Source organism: Hemicordylus capensis, chromosome 3 (genome assembly GCF_027244095.1).
Source record: "Hemicordylus capensis ecotype Gifberg chromosome 3, rHemCap1.1.pri, whole genome shotgun sequence".
NCBI lineage: Eukaryota > Metazoa > Chordata > Lepidosauria > Squamata > Cordylidae > Hemicordylus > Hemicordylus capensis.
In genome coordinates, this window is record NC_069659.1 from 52,348,521 (window position 1) to 52,363,519 (window position 14,999).

At 42.1% G+C, this 14,999-nt stretch overlaps 1 protein-coding gene across 2 annotated transcripts in view; it reads right to left on the reverse strand.

The window, feature by feature from the left end:
- The window catches only part of COL8A1 (collagen type VIII alpha 1 chain), a 193,813-nt gene extending 185,268 nt beyond the window's left edge, over positions 1-8,545 (reverse strand). The window contains exon 1 of one of the 2 annotated variants that reach the window (XM_053310907.1): positions 8,496-8,545. The gene's annotated coding sequence lies outside the window, so the exon portion shown is untranslated. The remainder of the gene's footprint in view (positions 1-8,495) is intronic. The other variant, XM_053310910.1, reaches the window with a different exon arrangement.
- Between the last annotated feature and the right edge of the window lie 6,454 nt (positions 8,546-14,999).

Genomic DNA, 14,999 nt, shown 5'->3' on the forward strand with positions numbered 1-14,999 from the left:
ATGGTGGGCGGACTGGCAGGAAGGAAAGTGGCGGCAGGGGAGGGAAAGGAAAGCAGTCTGGGAGGGGAAGAACTGGCTGGGGCTGAAGGGAGGGGGGAAGGAAGATGGGGAGGAGAGACATGGAGAACTAGGGGTTCAGATGCTCTGTGCCGGATCAGCTAGTTCTTTTTGTACCTAGTTCAGAATCCACCATGGTCTTGCCTCCCTTATCTCTGCTCCCATATCCCTACACTGAGAGTTTCACTCATCCAGCTTCACCGCCCTGAGCCTTACTAAGGTACCCTGCTCCCCCTGATACCACTGCTTTTTCTCCCATGCTGCCCCTTATGTCTGGAATCATTTTCCAGAATGCCTCTTTTATTTCCATTAAATTCCTCGTCAAAACCCACTTGTTTGTGAAGGCTTTGGTCCAGCTCCTTACTTCTCTTATTCTGCTACAATTAAGCCTAAATAAGTATAAATGAAATAATCACATATTCTTCCCCAGTTCCCCACCGCCACTTTTCTCTCTCTCTGTTGTCTCCCTTGTGTTGATTTTAGATTGTGAACCCCTTGGGACAGGGACATGTCTTTCTCATTTTATGTAATCTGCTACACACGTTGATGGCACCATAGAAATGATAAGGATGGTGATGTCTTGTGTGTCTAGTGTATAAGCTGCTTTTTAAGAAGATAGCACTTCATATGGTTCATTATGTGCAGTCAAAAGAAAGGCATTTTGGCCAGGAGAACAATGCCATAACCCTATGCCAAAGGCCATTGCATTTGGGAATGATGGAAATTGTAGTCCAAAAACATCTGGGAATCTACGGTTGGGAACATCTGTTATAACACAAAGGCCCAGGGCATGCTCTGAAATTTAATTATACAATGAACTTAAGCTTAAGCAGCTCGGAGACTGATCACCACCTGGAAAGGAGACCACCTGGAAATCCCACATACATTGGCCTGAGCATTCTGGAGGAAAGGCAGGATAGAAATGTCATAGAAATGAAGGATCATCTTAGTCCATTGCTCTTCTGTGAATGACCAGTCCTTAATGAAGCACTGTGCCATTCTGGCTCTTCCTAGTTGTGGCACATCTGAACATGTGGTTCTGCTGACATAAAGGTTCTAGCCAATGCTGAGTGTCTAAAGTGAGAAGTTTTAACGCTTAGGCCTACCTGGAACCGGGACCTTCTCCTCTGTAAAGCTAATCCTTTAACTCTATGTGAAGGCTGCTAATGGTTGTTTGTAGTACTGGGCTTAACTTCCTCCCCCATTTTTGCATCTATCTTTTCTAGGGTTGCCAGGTCCAGATGGTGAAAAAAGTTGTTATCCATCACCAAAAAAGTAGAAACAGAGGACGTGTTTCAACAGCAAAAGTCTCCAAAAAGCCTCCACTTTGCATATGTATATTTTGGTATTATATATGCATATTATGATGAAAATTGGATAATTTAAGAATAAATACAGCTCGCCACTGTGAAGCCAATGACCTAGTGAACTGAATGTCTGCTCAGTCTGCTGACTAGGTGCAGAGTTCTCAAGGCCCTTTGCTTCTTAACCGTAAATTCATCTCCTGGTTAGGTTTACCACAGACAGAGTCCTCTGTCCTCCTCCCTCATGGGTCACCCAGCCTGCTCTCCCCAGCCAGGCTGGCAATTTCACCTCTTGGCATGAGGCAGGGCAGCCAGCTAGCTGCCAAGACAGCCTCTTTGCATGCTGGCACAGTGGTGCGTGCACAGTCTCCAAAACGTTTGCTACGACTACTTGCTCTCTGTGACTACAAACATTTATATACTGCTTTTCAACAGAAGGTTTCATAGTGGTTTTCAAAGAAATATAAATAATAAGATGCTCCCCTGTCTACAGAGGGCTAACAAGCTAAAAAGAATTGCAACGTAATCCTGGCATCAGCCACTGAAGGAATGCTATGCTGGGGTTGGATAGGGCTAGTTGCTCTCCCCATGATACATAGAAGAGACATGCCACTTTAAAAGGTGCCTTTTTACTCTGTTAGCAGGGGGGCGGCTAATTGGGTACAGTTAGTTAGCTGCTAACTGCCACCACCACCACCACTACATGAAGGAAGGAAGCTGCACCTGCTAGGCTTACCTATCTGTGCTCCTGCATCACATGGCTCTGCAGACTGCAGCTGAAGAAGAACTTCCACCCTGGCTTACCCATCAAATGGATGGTCAGTAGGAAGGGGAAAGAGACAGAGGGAGAGAAGCTGCCCATGAGAGCAAAGTGTTCTGAATGAGCAAAATGTTCCAGCTGCTCCCCAGAACTTCAGACACCACAACACATGCAAAAAAAAAAAAAAAGTGGTTCAGTTTCACTGCCCCCTGCAATAGTCTTTATTCCACCTAATGATCTTCAGGGGATTTTGAGCGGGGTGTTATCAGTATGCTGATGACACCCATATCTACTTCTCCATGTCAACTTCTTCAGGAGATGGCATAACTTCCCTAAATGCTCGCCTGGAAGCAGTAATGGGCTGGATGAGGGAGAATAAACTGAGACTGAATCCAGATAAGACAGAGGTACTTATTGTGTGGGGTCAGAACTCCAGACAATTTTGATCTCCCTGTTCTGGATGGGGTCACACTTCCCCAAAAGGAACAGGTTCGCAGTCTGGGAATACTTCTGGATCCACACCTCTCCCAGGTATCTCAGGTTGAGGCGGTGGCCAGAGGGGCTTTTTATCAGCTTCGGCTGATACACCAGCTGTATCTGTTTCTTGAGATGCACAACCTCAGAACAGTGGTACATATGTTGGTAATCTCCAGACTTGACTTCTGCAATGCACTCTATGTGGGGCTGCCTTTGTATGTAGTTTGGGAGCTTCAGTTGGTATAGAATGCGGTGGCCAGGTTGGTCTCTGGATCATCTCGGAGAGACCACATCACTCCTTTGTTGATAAAGTTACACTGGCTGCCAGTCAGTTTCCGGGCAAAATACAAAGTGCTGAAAGCCTTAAATGGCTTAGGCCCTGGGTATTTAAGAGAACATCTTCTTCATTATGTGCCCCACCGCCCACTGAGGTCGTCCAGCAGGGCCAGACTGGGGGCACTGAGATTTTGACCGGGTTTTGACAGAATGGGTTTTGACAAAATGGGTAATTAAGGGTGGGAGTTGGAGCACAGGGGTGGGATGGGGCGCACTGGGTGGGGTGCACCAAATGGGGTGGGGCATGTGGGGCACACCTGGAATATGCCCTGTTGCCCTGAGGGTAGTCTGAGCCTACTTCTCACAACCAATCAGAAGGAGAGGAGGTGGGGCTCCTCTCCTCGGACAGGGAGAGGGCGAAAGGGGAGCCGGGCAGCTGGCACAGGGAGAGCCCAGTGAGCGCAGCAGGGCGCAACAGGTGAGGGTGCACCGGGAAAATGCCCTGCTGCTCGGTGGGCCAGTCCGAGCCTGTCGTCCGGAGAGATCCGTCTCCAGTTGCCACCAGCTCGGCGGGTGGCCACACAGGGACGGGCTTTTTTGGTTGCTGCCCCGAGACTGTGGAATGCGCTCCCTACTGAGATATGATCCTCCCCATCTCTGACAATTATTAAAAAGCATTTGAAGACCCTCCTCTTCACCCAAGCTTTTTTAGTTCTTTAAAATTTTAAGGTTTTAATTTGTAGGTGATTTTTAAATTGTTAAATTGTTTTAAGTTTTTGTATATATTTTAACTTGTTTTATGCTATTGTTAACCGCTCAGAGACAAAAGTTTGGGGTGGTGTACAAATTTGATGATGATTATTATTAATAATAATAATGCAAAAAGAGGGTTATTTGGTTCCCCAAACAGTCACATGTTCTCTATAAAAGTCCCTAGTTGGCAACCCTAAGGCTATGGTGGCCTGAATAGCTTCCAGGACACTAGAACAATCACTTGCAACACATGATGCTGTCAGAGCTAAGTAGATGTCAAAGAGGTCAATGCCTTGATGGGAGACTGCACACTGGCCTCATATAAGCCACTTGGAACTTCCAGAAAGAATAGCAGAAATGGATGTAATCAATAGAACTAAATAAAAACATTTATCTGGAACATAAATCACAGTGAGACAATCTTATCATGTGTGGCAGCCAAGTTGTCAGCTGACTTACAGGACCTTCATATAATCTGTTCAGTTACCAGTGATCTGATTCAGTATAAGGCAGCTTCAAATGTTAGCAGAAGCACCATGCAAATTGGCTTTGGGTGTGATCAAAGCACAGGGCTTGGTAATAAGATGTGCAAGCATTTTTTGTTTCATTATTTAAACAAAGCAGATTTTTAAAATTAATTTATTAAAAACCATTTCATAACGAAAATTGAGGCTTAAGACCCTCATTCATTTTCAGGAGAGTAGGACTTACTTTGTAGCATAGCAAAATAGTGGCCTTTTTCCCTACTTAAAAACAACAACACCTAATTAAAGTTGAAGAGCCATGGCAAAGCTTCCCTGAAGAAGCCAGCTTTTCAAAACGAGTTGGGCCAACAGAAATATATTGAGCGAGCGAGCATATTTTTTGAGTTAGCTGCCTCTTTCACTGCTGGTCTCTGTGTTACCCTCTGTTTATCTGAGGCAGCCATCTCCCCCAAAATGCCCTGGACTGAAGCAACATTTTATTTATTTTTATTTATTTTATGTTTTACATTTTATATCCCGCTGTTCCTCCAAGGAGCCCAGAGCCTCACAACAACCCTGTGAAGTAGGTTAGGCTGAGAGAGAAGTGACTGGCCAAGAGTCACCCAGCAAGTATCATGGCTGAATGGGGATTTGAACTCGGGTCTCCCCGGCCCTAGTCCAGCACTCTAGCCACTACACCACACTGACTCTTATTTAGGGCATTGTGGGGGAGAATGGTCACCACCACCAAACGTAGCTGCCAGGAGATCTGTTGCTCCTTTTCAACTTTAAACTGTTTTTAAATAGAAAAAAGCTTGCCACTTTTCTACACAAAGTAAATCCCTTCCCTATTAAAAAATAATAGTGGTCCTGAATGGGGGGAAATGAAGTGAAAGGCATATATGTCACCAATGCCATTTGGAAACTTCTCTGTATTGGTTTTGTAATGAATGAGGGGTGGGAAACTGAATGGGCTGTTCAATTTAACTGAATTTGTTTCAAAATGAATGCACACCATTACTGGATATGAAATACAAAAAGAGAGAAGTTTAGCTTTGTAAGCTGTCTTGGCTGGAGCAATTCCAACCTTAGCTCTCTAAGCCTTCAGTCAGGTGAAGAAGTGACTAGGGAGTTGCCAGTGAGGAAACTGGGCTCTCACTTTGAGGCCCTTTGCTGCCACATAAGAAGATGAAGCTGGAGAAAAGGAACTCCTCTGGCACGCACTGCAGTAGCAAAGGTGAACCAGGCCCTGTGGGTGCCTACAGAACAAGAAATCAATTTAACAAGGCAATTGAGGATAGCTCAAGGAAGCTCCATCACAGTGAAAGTGAGAAGCATTGACAGGTAAACAACCAATCTGATCTAGAGGAATAGTCTCCTTGACAAAATGAAATGGAAGTCAGATTAAGAAAATCAGTCAGTAAAACATCCGTAAGTAAAAAGTGGAACAACCTGAGGTGAACAACTATATGACCAGAGCAAGATTTCTATCTAAATAATTAGGTGGTGTGTATGCATGTGTAAGGGGGTGTAAACTATAAGAAATATGAATAGATTTGCTCATCTGAGTACCATGTGCTTCATCATATAACAGTCTGCTAAGAAAATATCCAATCAGAAGTGGCACTGATTTTCTGTTATTCAAAATGCTTACCAGCAATTTGGAGTTAGCAGAACTTCTAACAAACAAGAAAGCTGTAATTTAAAAATATAATTTCAAATAATTCCTTAAACAGTAGCTTATCGCATCATACATAGTGGAAACAAAGTTTCTGTATGGCACAATAAAATGGCTGATTTTTCTCTGAATGCTGATGTATGATGATAACAAGAGCGTTATGGCATCCAGATAGGACATTTCTCCTCCTTTCCTCTCATACTTTTAAAATGAGAGGGCAGAAGGAAGGCAAAGAGGGGTGGGTGGTATAAAGAGAGTATAAAGCAGGTAGTAGAAGGCAGCATCATGTTATCTTCTTCTTCTTCTTCTTCTTCTTCTTCTTATTATTATTATTATTATTAATTCGAATTCTATACCGCCCTTCCAAAAATGGCTCAAATCTTAGGCAAAAGGTATACAATTATGTTACAGCACAGAAATGTTGTACAGTGGAGTATAATAATAATAATTATTAGTAGTAGTAGTATAATTATGTTATAATTATTAGTATAATTACTCCTAAATCTCTGTAACCTTATGCAGATTACCACTTTGGTTTTCTTTTTGATTCTGTGCTCAACTGGAATGCTGATTAATCACAAAGACTGTAATTCTCTTACAACATGATAAATTTATAAGGTGCTCTTTCCTTGATGAAACTGAAAAATCTTTCTGGCATCACCCTCTCTCTACAGACACACCTCAGTTCCAATACTGCAATAAGTGGACTTTTAAAAAGAAGTTCCAAATTCACTCTTTGAAATAACCTTTTCTGAAACTCAGTTGTCCTTAACTTTCCCTAGCTAGTTCCAAGCTACACTTGATTGAACTTTTGACCTATTTTTAAAATAGAGGGGGGGAAATCACCTGCAGGAGATTCTAGCCTGTATGAGGAATATTCCTGTTGGGTAACAATATCTGCCACCATACATGAGAATGTTTCAAAAGCAAAAGCCAAACTCATTTCACAGCAGCCTCTGAATTTCAACACATGCAGCTAGTCTGTGTTAAATGCATTTTGTGAAACGTTTCCTTCTGGGATTACCACTTGAAGTACATTTTCAGAAATATTTGGTTAAGGAAAACTTGCATGATAAATGGAATTTCACAGTAGGATCTTATTTTAACCTGAATTCTTCAGATAACATTCCTCAAATTATATAGCCTTTCCAGTTCTTGTTTTTCTTTTTCCTTTTCTTTTCTTTTTTATAGACTAAAACTTGATGGGAAATCTCTAATTAGCAAGAAAGTGCAAATACCAGTCAAGGGCCAAAACCTATTAAGATTGTCTTGTTTTTTTTGTTGGTTTTTTAAAAAGAATTACAGCATTTGTTTTCCAAAAAGAACATTTTCCCTTTCCTCTCCAACTTTAAGCATGAAGCTTAGCAAAATGTTCTCTACTTTAATGGCAATTTCAGAGGACATCAGACACTTATGTAACTTTTGGTTGGACTTTTTCCTGCTACTACGAGATAAAATTTCAGATGTTTATTATATTAACAAATACAATCATAATGCTTACTATATCAAATATCCTTCCAGTTAGATTAATGCTGAGCTTATGGCATCCCACTAACTACATAACAAGGCTATTATGTTGCATTTATATAGAGAAGCTATAGGAAATAACATTCCATAATAGCAAAGCATTGCTCAAAGAAAATGAATTCAGTGACATGGATCCACCTTAAAGAATGCAGAAATGTTATGTATCAAGTGATACAGTTGCCTCCCCCACCCCCCACCCCTTGGTAAGGAAAGTGGCTGCTTCTTACACAGAACTAATTCCTGATCACTTGTATTTCAGAACACTCTGCAGACATTCTTGGATTAGGATTTATATGATGGAATTTCTTTAAAAATGCAACTAACTATGTGGTTAAATGCCTGGGCTCACTCAAAATGAGAGAAATTGACACTAATGAATCAAATGCATTTCTGTACAGATTCGGCAGATAGCTGAAGAGGTGAAGACAAGAAGTGCTTTCAAAGACTTCTGCTTTTCATGCTTTTGATTTGCCAGCACTGACACTCTTTCTGTTGAGGCTGATATATGTAAACATCACTTTCCCTGTTGAAAGGATTTCCAAGACATAGATAGAAAGGGGAGGATCTGTAGCTCTGGTGTTTTCAGAACAACCTAGTGCAATTTGTTCACAAAAGATATTTGGCATATTGTTCTGTATTTTCAGGAAACGGAATCTTCTCTTGAAATACATTCTTAAGATACCCAGCTTGACAATTTGCCCCCAGTGCCAAACGTCCACCTGATTAGTGTTTCTTCCCTAAGGCAACAATTCAACTATTCCTTATTTGCAAAGCAGTAAAATGTGTAAAAGATGCCCTTTCCAAAAGACATGGTGAGGCACTGCACACACTGCACATACACCAACAACAGGGCCTGTCCCAGTATTAAGGAAACTTTTTAGACTCCTTAAAGAGCACTCCTCTTGCTGATAACTGAGCTTCTTTCATTAAGATACAAAACACAATAAAATGTGAAATAACATTTCCAGGCATATAATTTTTTTTTACTACTGAAAGGAAAAGCAGCCTTTTGCAGACACAGATGTTATATATTTCCCAGTAATTTAAGCAATCTTCTTTCATTGTTAAAACAGCAGCTTGCTACTTGTCAATGGAAAAGCCCCTACCTACCCACCAACCAAGCATTACTCCTTTCTTGAAAATAGCAGCCACAACACATCTGGATGCAGCTGAAGCATTTGAGACAGGAGCAGTCTTACCTTGAGTAAATGTGCAGGATCCAAGAAGAGGCGATCACTGGCTCACCACACTGGAACACTGAGAAAGTGCTCTGATCAGCTGCTGGTAGCATGCAGTTGACTTTTAAGTGCAGGTGGGAGGAGCTGCTGTTCAAAGTAGGTGGGCAGGGAGGGAGCAAGGCAGGCAGTAGCCAGAGGCCACTGGGATAGTAAATTTTGTTCTTCAGGGAATGGAGAAAGGGAGGATACATGCCACTCCAAGGGTGGGGGGAATAGCCTCCTGATATATTTAGCTTAAAAATCCCTAGTATAGATTTTGGCACATCAGTACTGTGATACTGATGTTCTTTTTCCCCCTTTGGAAATGGAACACTGTATAATTTATCTTATTTATCACTGTTAGGATTTATATCCCAACATCACAAACAAGTCTCCAGGAGGCTAATAAAAACAGTGACAGATCAATAAAAACGCAGCCAACTGATCTCACACTACTGAAGTATGGTTGAATGAAGAGTAGACAATTTCTTTTATTGGGCCATCTTAGGAACATAGGAAGCTGCCTTATAATATGTCAAACCATTGGTCCATCTAGCTCAGTATTGTCTACACAGACTGGCAGCAGCTTCTCCAAGGCTGCAGGCTGGAGTCTCTATCTTGGAGATGCCAGGGAGGGAGCTTGGAACCTTTTGCATACAACCATGTTGATGCTCTTCCCAGAGTAGCCCCGTCTTTGATTACTAGAGTGTGCATTCGATTTTAAAATGGCTTTTGTCCACCTTTTTGTACAAACATTTTGATGCAGATGCAAACACCACACCTCCCCATCCTTTAGACTGCGCACACCCCATTTCATGCCGCTCATATCTCAATGCTCACCCCATCCAAATTCTCTCTCTCCCAATTCCTTATGATGTAAAAGCCCCGTTCTTCTGATTTAGGGGGATTGGCAATAGAAGACATAATCACTCTTCTTGCATTTGAGGATGTTCAAAAGCAGACTATTGATTCTTTAAACCCATTCTCCATACAGTGATTGAATTTTCCCCCAGTGTACATACTCAAGCTTGCTGAAGGCCTCAGAGGTACCAGTTAACACACTTTAATTAATCAGAACGGATAGGGCAGAAAAACACCAGGATAGATACTTCCCACATTTATTATGTAGCCATTTTGGAAGGGCGGTATACAAATCAAATCAATCAATAAATAATAAATAAATAATAATTATGAAACTAGTCTAATCAATAATAGAGATTATGAGACACAAACTAGGTTGTCTTGTATTAAGAAACAATCAATTATCTGTGTCATGTCCCCATAAATACGACCCAGCTGCCCGCCTTCCCCTTTTCCCTTGGCTAGGAGTTACCCTGCTGCAGGCCTACTTTATGAACCCTACTAGGGAGCTGTGTAATAAAACCCTGAAAAGAAACCAGTTAATTTACCAATTCTTCTGTGGAATTTGAATTCCTTAGTCAAGGTCCAACAGAACAACACAGTGATGCTTTACTAATGTAATTATTCCCGGAAAAACTGATATAACGCTGTGGTTTGTGTCCCTGCCTTACATCGCTGGACACTCACTATTCTTGCTAAACAATGACAACACATTATGTTCCCATTGATTCAGACCACCAGAGACATTTTCATTTCATATATATGGGTGGCATATATTTTTCCTTCATGTTTCTAAAAAACTAATATAGTTTTAGAGAACAATTGTCGATTTAGCGTTGTGTGGAATTCTTCAATATTCAGATTAACCAAAGGATTGCTTTCAGAACATAAAGATGGTGTGATGCTAGGGCTTTTCCATTAATTTCATTGCATACAAGATGAAAGGTAGAACACGTGCTTTACATTCAGAAAGTCCCAGATTCATTTCCTGGCATCTCCAATTAAAAGGATCTGCACAGGAAGCCACAATCTATTAAGTCAGACCCTTGATCCATCTAAGACAGTACTGTCTATTTTGACTTTCCCAGTCCACTTTATGTTTTTAGTTGTACCCTGAAACATCTTTGGTGTACATAAAATAATGTAACAATTTGCAAAATGGCCCTAAGTCAGAAGCTGGTTCCAATGCATTCAAAGGAATTTATTTTAAGTCACCCTCTTTAGGATTGGGATCCAGGTTTGCCAAATGAAAGATACCCAGCTGCAGGAATAAAAATAAATACATAAATAAAGCTGCTTTTTTTCAAGCCAGAAGCAAAAAGTTAGTCAAGGGGAATGAATCACTATAGGAATTCAAAGTCAGCCATAGAAAGGGGTTAGGGAAGGCAAAGGTAATTGGAGCCACATTAGCAAATAGCTAATGGCCACGAAGATAATGCTGACATAAGGGCAGGGGGAAAAATGAATGTAGCTGTCTAATAAAAACTCTGATATAATCCTAAGTGGTTTCCTGTACAAGAAAAGGGTAAATTAGATAACCACTGTTACATATCATAAAAATCAACACCTCTGAATTGTTTTCATTTGTATTCATCATGAAAAAAGAGGAAAAAAGTATTTGCGTTTTTTTCATAATCTTTATAATTATTATATAAGTGGATTTCTAAAAACCCCACAGGTAACATTTTTTTATTCTGCACAACCCGTTTGGAAGCAATTCTTCTTCCTTTCGTCTAATTTATTGACTGCAAGACAGAAGACATTAATGATTTCTCCAGTTGTCAAGATGGATATTTATTAACCAATGGTTTCAGGCAACATTCCATCTTCCATTGTGCTGTTCATTATTCTAAGACCTCACAAAGCCTTTCAGACAACTTCTTTTTGAAAGGGTAGATGCTGAACATTGGCACTTCATAAAGAACAACACATCTCGTATCTTAGATTCACAAATCTAAGGGGAGAGATTATGTGGACAGAGAGCACGATTGCATTTTGCAAAGTTCTTACTGTTTTTCTTGTGTTTTATTTCTGACCATTTCTATTTTGGATTCTCCTTTCATTTCTCATGGTGCAACAATGCAAAAATTTCCATTAAGAATATCTGCTTCTGAGCGTAGATCACATGATATTGTCAACATCAGTATTTTACCTTGCCTGCCTTTGAGGAAAGTTTGAATACATAAATGTGGAAGAGGCAACAGATGGTCCTATATATTTACAGTGTAATCTACAAATGTGTTGTATGTATTTCCTGCAAACAACACTGTGTGCTGGAGATGATCACCTGACTCTGGCCACCCATCTTTCAGACAAAGTCTCCAGCAACACATGCTGGTCTTGTAGTAGAGAGCATGACTTGTCCCCTTTTCTAAGCAGGGGTCTAGCATTTGAAGCCCTGGTTTGCATTTGAATGGGAGACTACATGTGAGCACGGTTGTAAGATATTCCCCTTAGGGGATGGGGTGCTCTGGGAAGAGCACCTGCATGCTTGAATGCAGAAGGTTCCCAGTTCCATCCCTGGAATCTCAAGATTCTAGAGAGACTCGTGCCTGCAACCCTGGAGAAGCTGCTGCCAGTCTGTGTAGACAGTATTGAGCTAGATGGACCAATGGTCTGACTCGGTAGAAGGCAACTTTCTATGTTCCTTTGTAACCAATAGCAGGATGAAATTATCTAATATAAGTGGAAATACCACATAATCTCCATCTTGTGTGCTGGTGCCAGATGAGAAAAAATTCTATGCATGGCCATCCAAAGGCAGGAACTGTCTTATACCATACATTTTGTAGGTATAGGTCCTTTCCCACCCCACAACAGCATGCAGCAAAAAGGTGGGAATCAGGTCCATTGATTCTACCACCTCAGAACTTCTGTCTGCTGTACAGGTAGACCAAGCAAGATAGCAATAGCAATAGCAATAGCACTTACATTTATATACCGCTCTATAGCCGGAGCTCTCTAAGCGGTTTACAATGATTTTTTAGCATATTGCCCCCAACATTCTGGGTACTCATTTACCGACCTCGGAAGGTTGGAAGGCTGAGTCAACCTTGAGCCCCTGGTCAGGATCGAACTTGTAACCTTCTGGTTACAGGGCGGCAGTTTTACCACTGTGCCACCAGGGGTTAGAGACTGGTGTAATGACTTCCTAAAGAAGGGTGCAGTGATATTCCCTTATGCAATTCCTAGAGGAAAGGGCATTGCAGAGGCTCGCTCTCTCGCTCTCTCTCTCTCTCTCTCTCTCTGGAAAAGTATTCAGTTGACATCCTACCTTCCATTGTGAAACACAACATGGAGGACATGGTGGCCACCAGGCAGCCTCCCATCCAGGCACTCGCCAGACCTCCTTCTGTTTAACTTCAGCAATGTGAACATAGGAACATAGGAAACTGCCATATACTGAGTCAGACCATTGGTCTATCTAGCTCAGTATTGTCTTCACAGACTGGCAGCAGCTTCTCCAAGGCTGCAGGCAGGAGTCTCTCTCAGCCCTATCTTGGAGATGCCAGGGAGGGAACTTGGAACCTTCTGCTCTTCTCAGAGTAGCTCCATCCCCTGAGGGGAATATCTTACAGTCCTCACTCTTCTAGTCTCCCATTCATATGCAACCAGGGTGGACCCTGCTTAACTATGGGGACAAGTCATGCTTGCTACCACAAGACCAGCTCTCCTCTCCAGAAGAGATTACATAGGAACATGGGAACCTGCCATATACCGAGTCAGACCATTGGTCTATCTAGCTCAGTATTGTCTTCACAGCCTGGCAGCGGCTTCTCCAAGGCTGCAGGCAGGAATCTTTCTCAGCCCTATCTTGGAGAAGCCATGGAGGGAACTTGAAACCTTCTGCTCTTCCCAGAGCGGTTCCACCCACTGAGGGGAATATCTTACAGTGCTCACTCTTCTAGTCTCCCATTCATATGCAACCAGGGTGGACCCTGCTTAGCTAAGGAGACAAGTCATGCTTGCTACCACAAGACCAGCTCTCCTCTAAATGTGGCCTCATCATATGTCCTCAGACCATTCCCCGGGTCCTCCAAGTTGAAGGATTCCCCTCCTTTTCAGCTTTTGGATAATATTTCTCCTGCTGCATGGTTCAAAGGAGAAGACAGACAAAGGGTCAACCATTTTGGTGGCTTCAATGCTAAACCTCTGCTGCCTGGGAGGAAAGGGTTTGTGGCACCACCTGCTGCAGCATCTTCTCCCTCCTTGGCTCTTCATGTTTTCTTTCATGTTCCTTGCACTTCTCCAGAGGAGCCCAACCCATTCTACAGTTTGAGGACCATTAAGTGAGGATGTAAGATCTTGCCCTGCTCTTGTAGATTACTGTAATGGAATATTTGCATTGGTAATGTGGTAGATGGCCATCTCCTTCCTTTTCTTATCTTCTCTCTACAGTCAATCATGTTCTAGGACTAACACATTACTGCTAGTTGATTTTACAGGGTACAAGCAATGGCACTTGCATCTGTATGAGGCAAGGCCTCCAGGTTTTGGCAATTATTTCTGCTGCAGCCCGCCCCCACGCCACAACCCATGCCACTCTGGGGCATCTTTATTTGAGAGTTTCAGACAGAGGCTGGAAGAACATTGGTCAGTTATGTTGTAGCAGATTTCTGCACCAAGCAGGGAGTTGGACTAAAGGACTTCCACTATCCCTTCCAGCTTTAAAATTCTATTATCCTATGATTTTGCAGGGTGGGGCAGTTCAATCGGAGAAATGGGCCACAGCAGGCAGAGGTAGATGGGAAAGCTCCATTCAGTGGCTGACATCTTGACTAATGAAGCACTTGTGCAACATGAGAAGCACTGCTGCTTCTGAAATGTTCAGCTAACAGCTTTTGGCTCAGCAGTAGGGGCACATTTCTCTCAAAACATCCTTCCCTTCCCGAGGAAGCTTTCTGTACTACCCAAAAATATGTCCCTGAGGGACACAAAGCCCTCAGGGACATATTACAGAGAGCTCCTGGGGCAAGGAAGGTTATTGACTTTACCCATACACATGCACTAACACCAGTGAAGCATTAATCTGGAACTCTTTGAAAGCACTGGTGATACACCGGTGTTTCTCGTGTTGCACAAGTGCTTCATTAGTCAGGATGTCAGCCGATGACTGGAACTCCATTCAAGGGAGCAAGGACCCAGGCCCATGTTTCTAATATTACTGAACAATTCTACACATATTTTACTCACTTATTTTAATGGGACATTCCTTAGGAAGTGTGCATAGGATGGTAGCCTTACAGTGAAGCCAGCATTCTGAACTCAGTATAACTGGTGTGAGATGCAATGCAAAAGCAAGTTGCCATACAGCCCCAGTGAAAACAATTTAGTCACTACCCTGTTTCCCCAAAAGTAAGACCTACCCCGAAAGTAAGACCTAGCAGTAATTTCTGATGTACCACTAATTGCCCTAGTGAATTTTTTGGGGCTAAAATTAATATAAGACACTGTCTTATTTTTGGGGAAACACGGTACTGGATCTCATTCCATTACTTTCAACAGGACTCAGCTGGATTTTCTTGAACTGGATTGTACCACTATGTCATCATCAGTGCTAAACCTCTAATTGTCTTTAAACAAAGCATTGCTTGACCTTCATATAGGTAAATAATAATGCTTTGT